Here is a 6,000-nt window from a genome sequence, read left to right on the forward strand (position 1 = left end):
TTTTTCAATTTCAAATTTTTTTTTTCAATTTCACACTTTTTTTGGAATTTCCTTAGTTTAAATTTAAGGTAAATTATTAAAAAATATGAATCTCTTAGAATTTTTTTCTTTCCGATAGAAATTGCGACCTGTATCCTGCCTGCAGTCTGACAAATACACATGCGAGACTTCTGGCTTGCTGGAATCGCTGATATCGAACCACTATAGTATATAGCTCCACTACAAACTGAACGATCATGTTCAAGTTCTTTAATGGCAAACTTTTTTATTTGTCTGGATATCTTTATGAAATTTGGAACGGACTACTGTGCAAAGCAAAGCTCTGTGAACAAGTTTTTTATATTAGGTCACTCACGCTGCCTTGCAAAGTGATCGATCAAAAGATAAGCATATTTTCATATCCTTTTATGTTATACAAAAGGAAAATTTCAACCTGTTTTTCAGATATACCGAATGCGAGGGAGAAATATTTATGCTCTTCTTCTCTCTTTCTCCCATTAATATATTTTTATATCGAAAACTGATAATTCGTGGTAAAAATTGTCAACAGTAGTTGATTAGATTTCGCACTTGCTTATAATAAATTAATTAAGAACAAATACAAATTCTCATTAATAAAATACCCGAAATTTACGCAACACAATCTTAATGTCTGATTTATTAAAATTAGTTTCTATAGAGAAATCTAATTACCAAAACAACTAATTTTCTTTCAATTATAAATTTTATATTAAAATTTACTTAGGTAAGCAATAATAATTACACTCTAGTTTTGTGAGTGCTTTGCTTTCATACAAAGCCGTATAACCACACACGGAAGCATTACATATGTGTTTATTTTTGTACCAGCGGGCGCATAACATATAATTGTCGTGGAAATTTGGTGAAGTCAGAGAGTTATTCAGCCATACGAACACACAAAATTTGTATGCAAATTAAACTTGTTTCCATTAGTTTAGCTCGTATTTGCACACACACACACATTTACAAGTAATTAATATGCGTTACATAATATTGGCAATGCGGAAAGGGTTACAAAGCTTAAATTGGAAATTAGTGGCGGTTTCATTGCGGATTTTCATTGAAACTTATAGAATCCAATACAATTTAATTCGAACTAGTTACTGGCTTACAAAATTCAAAATTTCGTACAACTGAAATTATATTTGTGCCTTACAACCCAGCAAACGAAATATCTATGGTGGAAATACAATTGTTGGCAAAAAATAGCAAGACTTTTTAATTTAAATGTCGCCTGAAAATTCCATTCGTCGAACTATTTTTTTTTAGGTTGGTGTGACTGTTAGTATGCGCTTTTCTTTTTGAAATACATAAAGTGCATTCGGCGATTGATCGACGATGAGTGAAATTATTCAACAAAGAAGTTCGATTAAATTTTGTGTCATAGAAAGTTGGAAAAGGCCATTAGTGATAATTGTTTGTCGCGAGCAAGGGTTTTTGATACAATTTCGGAACAAATTATTCAAAGAGGGTCGAGAACGCATTGAAGATGAGATCAACTGGTGATCAACACGTCAATAATATAAAGAAATTGGCGCTTGAGAATCGACGATTAACAGTCAGCAGACTTACTGGCATCGTTGGAATATCGAAAGAATCAGTGAAAACCATTTTGAAAGATCATTGGGATCTCCATTAAAAAGAGTGTTGCTCAACTGCTTTACCACGCCTTCTAAACTATCCTGTTTGTACATTTTTGCTCAAGTTTTAATTTCTATTTCACAGAAGTGTAACGTTATGCCAGCGATTCCAACAAATGAGCACCTCTTTGGTAGAAAATGAGAAAAATTTCGGAATTATATCTCAAAAACTGAGGGATATACAGGCAAACAGACAAACGGACATGACTAAATCAACTGAGCTTGTCATGCTGATATTTTTTATATGGTTGCCGACCTTTCTTACCCTATTCACGGTATACAAACTTTAGCGTCTAGTTCAGATACATTACACTCATATTTGTTCGGGCATTAAAATCACAGAAAATAATGTAAAATGTCTGTTTTCAAACACAAGTTTGACAATGTTTATCCGCTTTTCGACACGAAAATGTTCACCAATTCTACATAGGTATATCACTGAAAGTACAACGAGTAGATCAATAGCAGTAGAATTGTAGATGTACGCCGATAAGCGTAACCTTAAAAGTCATTATCACTAAGAGTCAAAGGATCAATAAACTTATTATTGAGCTATTTTACAAATGTGATGCTTAACTTTTAGAATGCTGTCAACGCCAAGTTGTAATCGTTTTTTTCATGAGAAGATGAATGAAGCATTTTCCTTTCTTTTCACAGACCGAAGTGGTGATACAATCAGCTGATGGTGGAGCTGGCTCAAGTCAGAATTACCTGTTTGCAACGAAAATACAAAAATCTATCGCTAGTCCTTACATAACAACAAATCCACATACGCATATTTCGACGATACACGAGGAGATGGACCAAAATCATAAAATTTCTACGGATTCAGGTGATAAAGAGTTTTTTTCTTAAACTTAATCAAGTTATATACATATGCACTTATATGTAGACATCGAAGTTATCATGAAGAGGTTGAGAATTGGGTTGTTTGAGGTTTAATGTGTTTGTTTTTATGAAAGTATATTAGTATTTATATTATATATGAGCTGTAAGCATCACCGATTTAAGAGGTTGAAACCATTTATTTCCTAAATATGTTTTGCGGCTGTCATTTATCGTATTAGAATTGAGCAATTCGTCCGCTACTCACATAATTGATTTATGCTGATAAATGGACTCGTTAATCACATCATAGCGAAGGTCGAAACGTTTAAGCGCTAAAGCAACAAAAAATAGTGCGGATATTGTGTTAAATGGTATATACAACCGTATAATCGAAATTATATATAAATTTACGTATAAACGTCCGTCAACAAAAGTTGGCCGCATACCTTGCCGCAAACTATTTGCCACTTTTGCAGTGAATTGCTTTGTTGTTTGGGAAAAAGTTGTGTGCCAAAGAGGCACGTACCAAATCGCCCGCAGAAATCCAGAGTGTGGGCATGACAGATTGCCAGTATCTTTCGAAAGTATTAACAAGGCAATTTTCAAATATGTTGTTGCGTTTGGGCTTGTGAATATGTATCAGTATTTATTTTGCGAAAATTTCATGGCTAAAGTTTAAGTTGCTGTTCTTATAGCTAACGTTAAAAATTTATATAAAAGCAAGTTAGGGGAAAACCTGCAAATCGTGCTGAATATGCGCATTACAAATGCGAGTTTATTTTATGAAAGTATATTAGTATATATATTGATATTAATACTGCAATAACAAAATAGACCTAATAATGAGCGCAGTGCCTCACTTCAATATGACGATTTCTGTTCAATAGTTAGATTAAGTCAGTCCATAATCTTATAAAATTTTATTTTTTCAAAGACCATCGACTGCTTTGTTTGTCATTGGTTATATTTTGGCAAAACTAAAATATACATAAAAAGTTAGGTTAGGTCATTCCAAGTTTTAACTTAATTAAAAACCCTTAAAAATCGCTGACTTGTTGCTTGCATTTTGGTATTGTGCTTATTGTGAATTCGGTGAACCATAAAGAAGAAGTTGATACCTAAAACTCCTCAAAGCAAAGAAAAAACGAAGAAATTATAAAATCCCTCAAAATTCTCGAATCAGCACTGATTATATCGCTAGTAGGTATTAATAATTTAATAAACATTTAATAAAAGCCTTAGTACTGCGATCTTTATGAACTTTCTGTTTTATTAACTGCAACCTACAATAAAATTAATCTTCAGACTATTTCACTGGTTTCGAAACACAGTGACAATGGTCACTGAGAATACAACTTTTTTTGCCGTATATGAGTTTAATTAAGGTTAATTCACTTAGTGTAATTTTAATCCTCATCACAATAATGTTCTATGTTTTCCTTCATCTAAGCTCTTTTTAAGTGAAAACATAATAATATGTGTCATTTAACGTCATCATTTCTCACGCTCAAATTACGTCACGTTGCAAAAATATATATATATATATATTCTTTGTGTATGTAATTTTAAAAGATTCAAGGCATTTTATAGCAGAAATTTTAATTGTGGATTATCGCCATTTGTTTGAAAATTATATTCAATATTTTAATTTAAATTATGAAACGATACATATCCAACTAAATCGTTTTAGTTAAGAAGATTTGCAATTGAGTTTTGTTGCTTAGGGTCTCCGCTTATTTCATAAAATTATATTCAATGGATTTTGCATTTTATTAGGCACCAAACAAAACCGATAAAAATATGTATGCAAGATTATATTTCTGAGGTTTCTAACCACCAGTTAAAAAAAAAAATAATTCAAACAAACTGTTCAACTAAACGCAATATCATAATGGCTGTAATATAAAATGCATTTAAGAAATCTTTAACATTAATTTATATGAAGTTACAAGAAAGTTTTTTTCTGTATCTGACAATAAGGATTTTCTTATAATACCGTCGTTAACTTGGAGGCGGTATAAAATTGCTGGCAAGTCCAATTGTACCTTTATATTCTTCTAGGGATTCTTAAAATACATGAAAATGCATTTTTGTCAGTTCTGGTCAACTATGGGCAGATGGTACTTCGAGATGTTATTGAAATAATAATATTAATTGGAAATTATTGAGTTCTATTAATCGCTATAATTATACACAAAGTTCGCTTGGTCCATGCTGCGCTGCTGGCGCTCTTCACTTCCCAACAATATCTGCGTAAAGTGGAAAACAACTGCTGTTAGTTATAATCAAGCGTGTAAATTATTACATATTCTTAGCCATCGACTGTAGAGTTTCTGAGTTAATTCCAATAAACTCTCTTGAAACCAAATGAATCACTCACATAAAATTAAAATTAATTTACGACCAAGCGTTATATACTTACTCCACGTGTGGAGAAGTTGAGGAAAAAGCAAAAGCAAACGCTCTTAATGCAAACTGAAATTTTCGCAGCTGACATATTTTTGGAATGGAATAACTGCGTAATAATTTCTTCGTAACCACTTAATAGATGTAATTCCTTTATTAAACAAATTACTCTGCTGTCCATGTGTACATGTTAGATATGTGTAATATTCTAATTCTGTTTGACTATGTCTTTACTCCAAATAATTATGAGAACAAAAACAAGAAAAAACGTTAACTTCGGCTGCACCGAAGCTAATATACCCTTCACAGATTACATGGTGCCTTAGAAAATAATTTGTACCAAATTTCGTAAATATATCTTGTCAAATGCAAAAGTTTTCCATACAAGAACTTGATTCCGATCGTTCAGTTTGTATGGTAGCTATATGCTATAGTTAACCGATCTGACCAATTTCTTCGGAGATTACATTGTTGCCTTAGAAAATAATCTGTACCAAATTTGGTGAAGATACATTGTCAAATGTGAAAGTTTTCCATACAAGAACTTGATTGCGATCGTTCAGTTTGTATGGCAGCTATATGTTATAGTGGTCCGATATCGGCCGTTCCGACAAATGAGCAGCTTCTTGAAGAGAAAATGACGTTTGCAAAATTTCAAAACGATATCTTAAAAATTGAGGGATTAGTTCGTATATATACATACAGACAGACGGACAGACGGACATGGCTAAATCGACTCAGCTCGACATACTGATCATTTATATATATACTATATAGGGTCTCCGACGATTTCTTCTGGGTGTTACAAACTTCGTGACAAACTTAATATACCCTGTTCAGGGTATAAAAATAATTCATAAAGCTACCAATAATATAAAAAATGGTTTTAGTAAAATATTTTGAAACGAATATCCGTTGATACTAATAGTTTTAGTGTATAAAAAATTGAATAAGCACCCGAAATTTATGAATAATTCCACAGAAAATAATTTTTGCAAAATATACCTTTGGTGTCTTACGGCATGTAGACATATGCTGTATATATTTGTTAATATGTATATATACTGCTATATGAGTTTATTCTTATAATATTAATATTATATTC

Source organism: Bactrocera tryoni, chromosome 5 (genome assembly GCF_016617805.1).
Source record: "Bactrocera tryoni isolate S06 chromosome 5, CSIRO_BtryS06_freeze2, whole genome shotgun sequence".
Classification (NCBI taxonomy): Eukaryota; Metazoa; Arthropoda; class Insecta; order Diptera; family Tephritidae; genus Bactrocera; species Bactrocera tryoni.